Source organism: Grus americana, chromosome 1 (assembly GCF_028858705.1).
Source record: "Grus americana isolate bGruAme1 chromosome 1, bGruAme1.mat, whole genome shotgun sequence".
Lineage (NCBI taxonomy): Eukaryota > Metazoa > Chordata > Aves > Gruiformes > Gruidae > Grus > Grus americana.
Window position 1 is genome coordinate 8,469,179 of NC_072852.1, and position 12,927 is coordinate 8,482,105.

Consider the following 12,927-nt stretch of genomic DNA (forward strand, 5'->3'; position numbering starts at 1 on the left):
ACCAGCATGAAGACCGAATTACATGTTTTGGCTGATAATGAATTTCTACCCCACCCCCTCCAAAATGTGGCTATTAGTATTGTCATGGGGTTGTGCTGCCATTTTTGTGGAGGAGGCGAGCATCAAAGTGCTCACATAGTAGCTGGTTGGGCACCATCTTCTCTGGCACAATCCTCCAGAGCTGGCCCATATGGCCTGCTGTGAAATGGAGATCTCAGCTCTGAGACCCAGCCACCTCATCTGAAGGTGGAGGAAGATCTCATCAGGAAGATGGCTGAATTAATAACTGATAATTAATGAATAAAGGACGAAACCTGGTGCCTTTTGGTGGTTCTAGCTCTCACTTGTATTTTCTTGAAGCTACCTAGAAATGCAAGTTTTGTATTACATGGAAGATCGTTTCCATCGCCCCTTTCTCAGAGAGGAGAAAACTGCATTTTAAACTTATTTTCAGTCCAATACAGTTGTGATCTTTCCTAGGCCCAGGTCAGCTTGGGAGATCTGAAAAGATGAGAAGACAGCAGAAGACCCCTAAGTGGGAGAACAATCTTTATTAAAGAGATTTCAAACACTGGACTAGAAGTGAATTCAATGAAACCAACAGACAAATGAGTTGCTGCTGAAGTCAACAGAATTACACCAATAGATACAATAGTTTCAAAGGTCTGGATTTTCTGATGGCCTACGATAATGTAACTCCTGGCATCTGTGAACGTCTTCTCCCATCTGCAAGACCAGAGTGTTGGCCCTAAGAATGCAACACTTCTCCACTTCTCTCCCTCATACAAGAACTGCAGCGGTGGGCAGACGGATTCAGCCCTCCAATTAGCCAAGGATAAGCCAACTGGTTTGTAATAAAAATATAGTGCATTAGTGTAAAATCTATCGAGAGTCTTTACCTGCTCATCAGAGCGTTTCAACCACATGTGACAGATTAATTTTCATGTAGTTCTCCACTTCCTTTTTTAAAGTAGATGTACCCAAATGACCTAGAAATATATATATATACACACATAGTTATCCATCCATCTATCTGTCTACCTATGGTTGTGACAGGAAATACTGAAAATTCACTGCAAAACCAAAGAAAGACAGGCTCAATTCAGTGACCTCAACACATGTATCTAGTGCCATTTCAAACTCTCTCGGCTGAGACACCCGGCGTGGGCAGAGGTGACACAGGACCTCCCGGAGATGCACATCCTTCCACACAGGGTATCCTAGGGCATCCCAAGTGGCACTGGAGATGTATGCTCAGTCAAGTGATTCAAATCCAGGTTTTCCAGGCAAGACAAGGCTGCCAAGGTTCAGATGTGAACTTTTAGGCATTTCTTAATTTGTAACATATCAGAAGTTTGCTTTTTGCCATTGCATTTAACCAACTGCGATCTGAGTCCCTTTTCTACTGGCGTTTGACGTGGCACTGAGCTACAGAAATAACAGCATATTTCAAGGGCTTCCAATGCATTAACTAGCTTCTTTCCCAAGTACTGTATCTTGTTTTATTCTGCTCCTCCAGCTAGTAGAAAGTAGATCTCACTTTCTCCAGGACAGGTCAGGTTATCAGAGGAAGGTTTCTTCCTGCCATTAAGGAATCTGCTGCCAGTCTCAGGCTTTGGGACCAGCTCAGATCCTGCCCATCAAGGCTGAATCTGTTCACTCAGGACTCAGTATGTCATGGCCTGTCCTGCTGCCACCCAGACCTTCCACGGTATGAGGGTGCCTGGGCAGTGCAACCCAGGACAGGAGATGGCACGTTCCTTTCTGGTGGAGCTGGAAGGCATTCCGCTCACACCCACAGGGAGACAGGGCTTTTTGAGGTAGAAACACAATGAACAAGCCTTCTGCTTTCCTTTTATGAGTTGCACCATGGCCTTCTGCTGATCTTCCTGCACCTTCATTTTCTGTACTTCAAATTAAGCTCACAGGCTTTACCTGTATATATGTCAAACAATTCCTTTAAACAAGCAGAATGTCCCGGAGTAGTGGGATTTTCTGGTTGTGTTGCCATCCATTGTATAAATCCCTGATAGCAAGGGATTTGAAGAATGCCAAAACAAGAATTAAAGAGTTGAGAGCTCAAATTCTATTGAAATCCCCTGAAAACTTCAGTTTAGCAGAGTAAAATGAGGTGGTGAAGACCTTGGATATCTACAGATTTCAGCAAAGTATAATACACCAAGGTGGGAAAAGATGTATTTAGAATAAGTCTGAAGAGCTTAAGTTTTTATTTATAATAGCTTCAAGCGCACTAGACTGCGTATTCGTGGCAAACTGCTACAAAGACAAGCAAAGGCCTGTTCAAGAACTATTCCCAAACAGCAAAGACCTATGGATTATGGAATAATCCCCACAAGGGAACATGTTTGTACATTTATGCCATACTGACTCTCCCATCCATTACAAGATTACAGGTACAAGGTGAAACACTTTAATTTTGTCCATTAATTTTTGTCCTACATTCAGATTTTTGAAAAACACTCTCAGACCGTTCTTTCCAAGATTCTGCCTTATTCAGTAACATGTAATGGACAGGGTTATCCGCAGGGACCCTGTCTCCTTCCTTCACTGCTAAGATGAAAGGCAACAGCCTTCCAGGAAAGCCAAGATGGATTTGTGGCCAAGGAGCTGCCTGTGGAAGTTGCAGCCAGTGCCAAGTATCTCCACATGAGATTATAAGGTGATGTGATTTCTGGCTGCTGCTGATCAGCGTTAGCAGCTAGTGCTTCGACTGCGACTTCTGCTGGCCAGTGTTCTCCTTGCCCTGCCTTGACCAAGATGATGGCACTCCCGTACTGCTGATGGCATTGTGGGCAGAGCCCCTTCCTAACCCTGATAGCATAATGACATGCCTTAAATGAACTCACCTGAAAAAAACACCCAAAAAACTCAAACCCCATGTGTTCTGCTAATTTTCGATTTTCTGATAGAACTGCATCGGGAAGCAGTCACACATCATGTTTTGTCAGGAGACCTCACATATCAGCAACCAGCAGTAAACTGGGAACGCATCGTTTGGAAACCCTCCTCCAGCTCCCAGCCTAAATCTTAGCAGAGCTCAGATGTAGCTCGTGCAACGTGGCCAGAGAGATTTAAAGCTGCCTCACATCTATATATCTTGTGCTTGTAAATTCCAAACTCTACCAGTGTCAGGCACGCTTAAAATCAATGGAGAACCTAATCTCCACTCCAGTTGGGTATTGATTTAAGTACATTGACTTAAATTCAAATATAGTAAATCAATAGAGCTCCCTAGCACTGACACAAAAATGCAGGTTAAAGGTACTTCTATCATTGTAGCTTGTCCTAAGAAAAATAATTTTAGCAGGATTTATTCTTTTTTGCCTGAGTTTTCCTTTGGATATAGTTGGACAGTCACAAGCAGGCAGATTAGTTCCTTAAGATATATAAGAGGTAATAGCATCGCTGAAAGGAAGAAACCTCCAGGAAAGGCTGGAAAACCAAAAGGCAGCACACGCTGCTATGTCCTGCAACGCTCAGCTGCCCCTGTTTGCATATGCCCATGTGCAAAAATGGGCATGTGAATTCTGTCAGTTTTCTGCCAGACTAAACCAAAGTAACTGAAGCCACTTGCACCCGCAGTCTGAGGTTAAATTAAACCACCAAGAGGTTGGGTTTAAATTGATCTGCTGGATCTGGAGAGGACTGGATTCTGTTCCAGCTTGTAGAGGGAATTTCTTCCTGGGTCTGAAGCAAAGAATATTAATAAGAAAATCAGAAGAGCGGATGCATACAAATGGTGGCAATGCATAGTAAGAGGCAGATTGTTTCCTAGCAACACAGGCTTTAGGCTAGTTAGCTTTGGTTAGCGTTTTCTGACTAATAGCTGCAATTTTTATCTGTAGTGCTGCTCACTTGCCTATCTATGCTGAAAGAGAGAGAGAAAGCAATAGAGAACATAGGATAGGATCCATCTGTGCTAGACTACATGTCTGAAAGTGAGATCTCTGCGTGCGAGGGACTCGCCAGAGCTCAAAAAAATGATGGGCTGAAAACGTCTCTAGGGATGCCCATTTCTGCTGTGTGTGAACTAGCTCAGACCTGGACCTTGTGCTTTAGCTAAGCCAGGGCATACAAGTTTCACTTCTGCTGTGTTTTGGCACTTCCCTCCTTCCCCATCTCCATCCCACAGTACCATGTGTTCCAGGAATAATACCCCATGGCTAGCTCTGCTCTCAGTATCATCAGCGAGAGACCCTTGACTTCACTGGTAATAGGGCAGAGCCCTTACTTTTTATTTATTTATGGATTTTGTCTGTGAACTTATTTACACCATGTCCTCAGAGACGATGTAGGAAACCACCTTCTTGGTATGTACGTTCATGCCCCCGTGTATGTGTACGTATATGTCTTGACATATTGGGATCTCTGCTCACCTACTGCAAGGTAAATAATTAATGATTGTACGTCTGCTAGAATCCTTTTCTGAAGGTGTTTGAAAAATGCTTTGCACAGCTAGGGTGCTACAAAAGCAATTCCTAATAAAAACCCCAAACATCCCTATAGATGGTATCTGTGACCAATATGGCCTTGATACTGGTGACAGCCAAAGGTCTGATCTGGGGTTTCTGCACATACACTTCAGGACCAGCTCCTTAACTGGGCTCACAACTTCTGCTTTCTCCATACAGACACTGCTCACTTCTCCCCAGCTGTCAGTACTTCCAGAGCTCAGCCTCTCTCATTCTCCTGGAGAGCTCCATGGATTTTAAGTCCAGTTTCCTTTCTGCAAGAGGAAAGAATGTGAGAGATGCTTTAGAGAGCACGTAAGTTTTCACGTTGTCCTTAACTCCTCTGTGCTGCCAGAGAGGAAAAAAATCACCCAGTTCACGCAAATGCTGTGGAGCTATTGCTGTAATGAAAGCAGTGGCAGAGTTGGGGAGAGCAGCTGCTGCACCCCAAATGACATGGGCTTGCAGTCCCGTGCCCGCCAGTGATCTGTCTGCAGCTCCAAGTAAAACCAAGGACCAGGGCTTTGCCAGTCCATGCCATCTCTAGAGATGGTGGCACCAGCTCCTCTGTCTCACTTCCTTCCCCATAGTCTGGGATCTCCACAGCCTTCCCCTCCCCAAGAGAAAGGCTGTAGAATAAAACTTACTAGATACCAGAGAAATCACATGGAGAATGAATCACGAGAAGCCATGAGAAAAGCTTATGCCGACCCTTGCACTTTACTAGGACAAAAGCAGCAGATACACAAGACGCAAAGCCACTGAAAATTGAGGCTTCATTCAGTCCATGGAACTGGCTGTTTATGTCCTACATTCAGTTTTCATCTGCCAGGAAAAAACGCCTGGGTAAGAGGAAAGCAAGCAGGGTTTTGACATACAAAGAAAGCAAGGCCTGATTAACTGAAGAGGGAGAAGAGATTTCATTTACTCGGGTTATTTAAAACTCTGCAGTCTTTGTTAACAGCTGCTCAACTTGAACAAGCAACCTCTCTCTGAAGGAGTCAGCACCGCTCCTCCTTCACTGCAGAGCTGGGACAGTGCCCATCCGCATGTGAGTCACCCGGACAGCCTTCCAACAAAGCCTGCTCTGGCTAGGAGGAAAGCATAAGCCCCAAACTCTTTAGTTTTCCTGGCCTAAGCTGTAAGTAGATGAGAAGAGGGAGGGAGTACAGAACTATTAATTTCCCTTTCTGCTTAGGTTTAGAAAGGCTAAAGGATGGAAAGAGACCCAGAAGGATAAATGAATGCAACTAGGCAATGCGACCCCCAAGACCAGCAATTTGCTTTAAAACTTCAACCTACCATATCTGAGCTCGCCAAGGTGAATATCTGCCATTTCAAGCTTTTCACAGATCATAGAACCATAGAATCATAGAATGGTTTGGGTTGGAAGGGACCTCAAAGCCCATCTAGTTCCAACCCCCTGCCATGGGCAGGGACACCCTCCACTAGACCAGGTTGCCCAAAGCCCCATCCAGCCTGGCCTTGAACACTTCCAGGGATCCAGGGGCATCCACAGCTTCTCTGGGCAACCTGTGCCAGGGCCTCACCACCCTCATCATAAAGAATTTCTTCCTAATATCTAATCTAAATGTCCCCTCCTTCAGCTTAAACCCATTCCCCCTTGTCCTGTCACTACACTCCCTGATAAACAGTCCCTCACCATCTTTCCTGTAGGCCCGTTTAGGTACTGATAAGCCGCAGTTAGATCTCCCCAGAGCCTTCTTTTCTCCAGGCTGAACAACCCCAACTCTCTCAGCCTGTCCTCATAGGAGAGGTGCTCCAGCCCTCTGATCAGCTTCGTGGCCTCCTCTGGACTTGCTCCAACAGCTCCATGTCTCTCCTGTACTGGGCCCCCCAGAGCTGGATGCAGTACTCCAGGTGGGGTCTCACAAGAGCCGAGTAGAGGGGCAGGATCACCTCCCTCGACCTGCTGGTCATGCTTCTTGTGATGCAGCCCAGGACACGGTTGGCTTTCTGGGCTGCAAGCGCACATTGCCAGCTCATGTTGAGCTTCTCATCTATCAATACCCCCAAGTCTTTCTCTTCAGGGCTGCTTTCAATCCATTCCTCACCCAGCCTGTAGTCATGCTTGGGATTGCGCTGACCCACATGCAGGACCTTGCACTTGGCCCTGTTGAACTTCATGCGGTTTGCACGGGCCCACCTCTCCAGCCTGTCCAGGTCCCTCTGGATGGCATCCCTTCCCTCCAGTGTGTCGATCTCACCACACAGCTTGGTGTCATCGGCAAACTTGCTGGGGGATCTTTGGCAGGGGCATGTGGGCACTCACCGTGCAAATCACTTCAGCAAGGATTTTTGTGGGTGCCGTACTGGCAGCTCCACAGTAACAGAACTGAAAAACACAGGACAGAGAGTTAATGCCAAGACAAAAGAGAGGAGATGCTGCAAAGTGGAGAATGCTTTCGCACCTCCGGAAGCCCGTGGCAGCAGAAGGCACCCAAAAGTCACGGCTGTTCACTGCCACAAGCCACTTGCTAAGATGATGGGACTCCCTCTTCCACGGGGTAAAACAGATGGCAAAGCAGAGCGCACAGCGGTTCCAGGCCTCCTCGTAAAGGATGCTGATAATGTGCAAATAATGGATTTTCAAGGTGATATTGAATGATGTTCTTACTATTTGGCAACATTTTGTTTAATTTCATACCTATAATAGATCCTGAAGGTAAGCCTTGGATTGTGTCCTGTCACATGAGTAAACATAATGAATGTGCAATTAAATGAATTAACGAGTAAGGTGATACACCAATGCAGCACTCCTCTCTCATGGTAGACTGCATCCCATTGAAAGCAGTGGGGTTCTCCTAGCTTTCACAGCATAGAGAAGGCAAGCAGACCACCTGTGGTTTCAAGTCAAGGATAAGAGTCTTCTGCCTCTACCCATGGTGGACAAGCACTCTTCAGCAGAGGAGGAGGAGGCTGATCTGCTGAAACCTCTGCACATCTTCTGGCCAGACTGATTCACTGCTTCTCCACACCCCAGGGAATTCCTGTTGGTTTGGCTCATTTCTTCACTTTTCACTTTTATTATGACTCTAAGTTCTTCGAGCAGATCTTGTCTTTTTGCTCTGTGGTTCAACAGCATGCAGAGGAATAACCTCTGGGCATGAGAACAGGCCACGAAAATCCCCAAATGATAGCCTGGGAAAATCCAGAGCTGAAAATGCAGTGTATGCCTTTCTTCAAAGAGTCGGCCCATGGAAGAGATTGGTGCTGCAGATGTGTCTGCTGAAGTTGGTCCAAAACTGCTTCTCGGTGGAGTGGGACTTGTCCCGTGCAAGCTACCAAAAAGCAGTGCATCTTCTGCAGTAGCTCTTCTGCCAAGACCTCAGGGATTCCCCTCCCACTTCCAAAGAAGTGAGAAGTCCCTGCAGCATGACTGATTAACATCAGAGCGTGGAGAGATTTTACAACCCAAACCACCTGACTGAACAAAGCTCCTGTGGTAGGATCAGCCGATATAATATGTCCCAACCACCTGGACCCCGGGTCTGCCCTGAATGAGAAGTCTTTCTGTTCCCATAAACACATGTAGCTTCCCACAGAAGTGACCGGTATTCTTTTAGAGGCAGCTATCTGGACCCAGGGCATCACACAGTAAAAATTACTGGGTGCCTGAAGTACCTCTGAAGCCCTGCAGCGGTCACTAAGGAAGAACGGTACAGTTGTTTGTTCCATAGCACTGCAGCCTCCCTCCTCCGCACCCCTGGCCTTTCCCTGTTTCCCGTCTGGAAAGGTGGAAGGGGATTTCAGTGTATCTATTCAGTCATCAGCTGATGAGCTGCCAACAACTATGTTAATTTTCCCCTGTTGTAATAGGCCGTTTAGGGCCCCAGCCAATGACCAGGGAAGCTGCTGGAAAGAGTCCCGCTGATTTCAATGGCTGTCCAACAACATGCAGCCATATACGCCGAAAATTAAACACAGATCCTCCAAATTCGCTTCACGCAGGCCACAGGACTGTCCTCTGTTACTTGTAATTGTCATTATTATTGTCATTACTGGATTTGAATTAATGCCCGTGAGTGCAGATGGACAGAGATATTTATTGATCAGAAATTCTGTCATTTAACTATGACTTTCTCAGAACTTTACACAAAGGAGAGTGGTTCCAGATGCTGCTCTTTTCCTTTTGCATCCCCACAGCTGCTGACCAGCTATGGTGTCCACAGCGAAATCTGAATTTCTTTTAAGTGAATTGTAAAATCTGTCCAAAAATTCTTTACATACTGCAACAAGAAAATAAAAACCTTAAGCTGAACAGCAGAAACTGGTAAAGCTGCCAAAGGAATGTTAACAAGTTAGCTAAAGACAGGGATCATCAACACTTAAAAAAAAAAAAAGACTGCTCTGTACTTTAAAAAAGAACTCTAATTTCATCTTTTAGCTTTATAGATAACGGTGGGTTTGTGGGAAAGGAAATCATTCCGTCAGCTCTGCATGGATCCCATTAACACTTTTTTAATAAAAGGATCTCAGAATCTATCACCACTTTGATCTCAGTTCAGCAAAGCTAATCTTAGCGTTGGTTTTAACATGGACATTTAATTGTGTTTAATCACTTTCTGCAAAAATCAATTTAGTTGACATGATACTGACCAGGACTGGTCAGCAGAGATAAGGAAGAGCTATGTTCTAGCTACTCCATCCTATTACACTCACCTCTAAGTAGGCAACTAATTAATGTAGTTATCCTCATAACACCCTTGGGAGGAAGGGAAAACTCTACTCTCGGTGGTTGGGTTTTTTCAGATGAAGATCTCAAGAAACAGTAAAATCAAATGAATTCCTCAAGGTCATATAGTAAATCTCTGACAGTGCACAGAATGAACTTCTTGTTTCAAGCTGGCACCCTCACGCTTAAATCAGTTCTTTGCCTAAAATTAAGACATATGTCACTAACTGACCCGATGCTGATCGTGACCTATTTTGGTAGCTGGCTCTTCTTAAACTGCTGGTTTAAACACCGCTCAGTTTTGTATTGAACTTGTCCTACAGAGTATACACTTCATGCCGGTGTTCAATGAATACAAGGTTTTCCACCCAGAGCACAAAAATGAATTTCAGGCATATTTTTCCATGGAGCTTGCTTGGAAAGTTCTGGGATTGCCTTATGGCACTCTTTGTAATTCATGTCATAACTTAGATCTGCATTATTAACCATAACTTTTTATATTTACAGAGCATCCTCCAGCCAAGGATCTCAGTACACTTCCTATCTATTATTAAAACCTTTCAACATTTCTGCAAAGTGAATTTGACATAATTTAGGAGATGGAAAAACTGGGACATGGAGAGGAAAAAGGCCAAAAATTTAAAATGAAGCTATTTGAAGATTTTTCTGTTATTTTCCTTGGGGAAAAAAATCATTTGTATATATGTTTAAAAATTTTCAGACTTGACAAAAGTAATAAAATTGTTCAGCCAGTTGTGACCATCATAGATGTGCCTAGAGATGATACTGCCTGATACAGTCTACAGCAATTCTCAAAACAGCAATGAAAATATTACCTATTTCTTGTTTTATTAACATAGACTGTACGTGAAATTATCTGTGGCACACGCTTATTCTTACTCTAAAGAAAATCATACATATTTGATTTTCTTAATAGCCAACAAAACCTTGTCAAAGGTGAATTGTGCCAGTTCTCCTTTCTAGCTATGAAGTATGTTTGCTGTGTTTAATTGGCCATTAGTGCCTCCTTACTCCTGTCAAGAATAATCCGCAATTGGCTGAATAGCAGCAGAGAAGAACTGTACCAGAGTCACTTGAAGAGGTTCGTATCTTCAGGACAACGTTGCTTTCAGACCAGCTGTGTCAGCTGGAGTCACTGGCGGATTCCCTCGGAATGCTTCAGCATGGGTCTGCAGATCATCCAGTGAACACTGATCAACGTCCCAGGTACAGGTTGGAGGTTTGGTTGTTTCGGTTTGTAAGAAAATCGGATTTTTCCTACTTTGTGATTCAAGTTTGTGGTGTGGAGTGCAATAAAGGATGGTTTATTTTGCAGGCGCTCAAAGCTTTTTCAAGAAGAGAAAGAAAACTAGCATTCTTTACTTCCAAGTAAAATCAGAGAGACATTTAATATGCTTTATGTCATCTAAAATACAAAAAAATGTTGGGATATTCTCTGATAAGCACTCTGGTGTAAGTAAAAAAAATAAATCTGGCTTCAACTTTACTGCAAACATACTGAACTGCCAAACAGACTAAGCGTTGCAGATGAGTTGTGGCATTGCAATTACATGCTGCGTTTATGCCACCTACAGGCATTAATACCAGCTTTTCAAAAGGTTTGCCTGCCAGGCTTCCTGTCTACTTCATCTTTTTTGGACTGGTGTGAGAAGACTCGATAGCAGTCAGCCCTGACCCTCGACCCATAAAAACATCCTGTTCAGTTTATTAAAAATTAACACAAGTATTTAATTAATCTGATCCACTAACTGAACTCGCCTCTTTCCTATCACTTAGATACTGTGACTATGAAGCAGTGAGGATACTGAAATTAACTTTATCAAATGCCTTTTGTAATGAGTGGCAAGTGTTACAGCAAACCCAGAAACAGCCTACAGCCTCCACTGAAACCCAGGAGCTTTGGGGGTGATATACAGACAGACCTCCCAGCAGCATGTATTCCCATGCCCAAAATAAGCAATGCAATTATTTGGGGGGATTTAGGTAATGAGTTTTAGGAGCCTTTTTTAGGCAAAATAAAAAAAAAAAAAAAATCTCATGGATGCTTTTATGAAGGCAAGCAATGGGAATGGAAGTTTTCAGTAGGACGTCACATCTCCAGTACAGTCTCACGCTGTCTTGGGGAAGAGGCTGTTTTCAAAGCCGGGGGGCTGTGCCACCCAGAGAACCACTGTCCAGGTCCCCCCACAGCCAGGCTGTCTCACAGCTTTCCTGAGAATCGACTCCACTGGCGCTGTTCACATCCCCAGGCCACAGACGATCACAGGCCATGGTCATGCAACTGCCATCTCTAGCCTCCTTGGAGCTTAATTTCCTGAGAATTAAGTCAGAACACACACACGATAATTAAAATAAGTTCTCTCATCCTTCTTCCCTCACCCCAAGGGACATTTTAGAGTATATACTATTTACCAGATGCAGAAGAGTCTGTTTTTCAATAGAGACACTTGCTTCCACTTTAAATAACTCAGCAGATGTTACTGTTTTGCCATAATTTCTGTGCTTTTCCTACATTCAGCCTGCTATGGATAGTGCCAGGGGGATCCCTTTTTGCATTCAAGCCTCTTGGGCTGCCTGGAAGCTCTCAGTCCAGAAGGAGCTTGGGCAAGCCCTCGTGGTACTGTGCTAACAGCCAGTCTCAGGGTGGCAGGTCTGGTTTTTGGATGGCTGAGAGATGTGCCACAGACTGGGAGAGAAGGGGCAGCTCTGATGCTGTGAAGGTTTGGGCCACTGCTTTGTCAGCTGAGAAATAATACTACGAGGTTTCAGCAGAGTACCTGGCTAAATCAGAGGTGAGTTTGTTGCAGGGGGAGCATGGTGGGCTTGCTTGATGTAGGTGCCTGGAGATGTGCAGGACTCCAGTCAGACTGGGGCTGGATTTCTTTCCCGGAGGTGTGAAAGATTAAATTCTCCTGCATCCTGAATCCAGACAGCTGCTCGGATCACTGTTAGCCTCCTCAATCCTGCCTTTAACGAACAACAAGCATATTAAGGCTTTCACTCACCTACAGAACTGTCATAGCAAACAGGGCAACCTCTTCCACTTTTATTTACAAGTCGGATGTTCACCTCATCTCTCAGCTCATTCAAGCTCAGTGCAACCTCAGAGCTTCTCACTTGCTAAGGACACCACCCAAAAAGATAGGAAGGGCACAGACAGACAGGTCTTTCCACTCCTCAGCAAACACTGGCTGCCACAGACCCTTGCCAAGGCACTTCTTGCCTGCAGGTTTGCTTACACCTGGAAAGAGCACTAACTGCTTTGGTTAAGAGAAGGAGAAGTTCTGTGTGTCCATCCTGACGTGTTCATGACATCACAACAACTGGAAAATAACCGTGAATGCGCTTAGTTGTGTAGATGTTAGCAGTAAGGCCGCAAGAACTTGTTGAGGCACAGATTGCACATACTGGTCTGTTGTCATAAATGGTGCAACTGGTATTAGGATTTGGGGAAAAGCACAGGAAAACTGTTCTTGGATGGTTTTTGTACTAGGGGGATGTAGTGACAGGACAAGGGGGAATGGGTTTAAACTGAAGGAGGGGAGATTTAGATTGGATATTAGGAAGAAATTCTTCCCTGTGAGAGTGGTGAGGCACTGGCACAGGTTGCCCAGAGAAGCTGTGGATGCCCCTGGATCCCTGGAAGTGTTCAAGGCTGGGTTAGATGGGGCTTTGGGCAACCTGGTCTAGTGGAGGGTGTCCCTGCCCATGGCAGGGGTTGGAACTAGATGGGCTTTG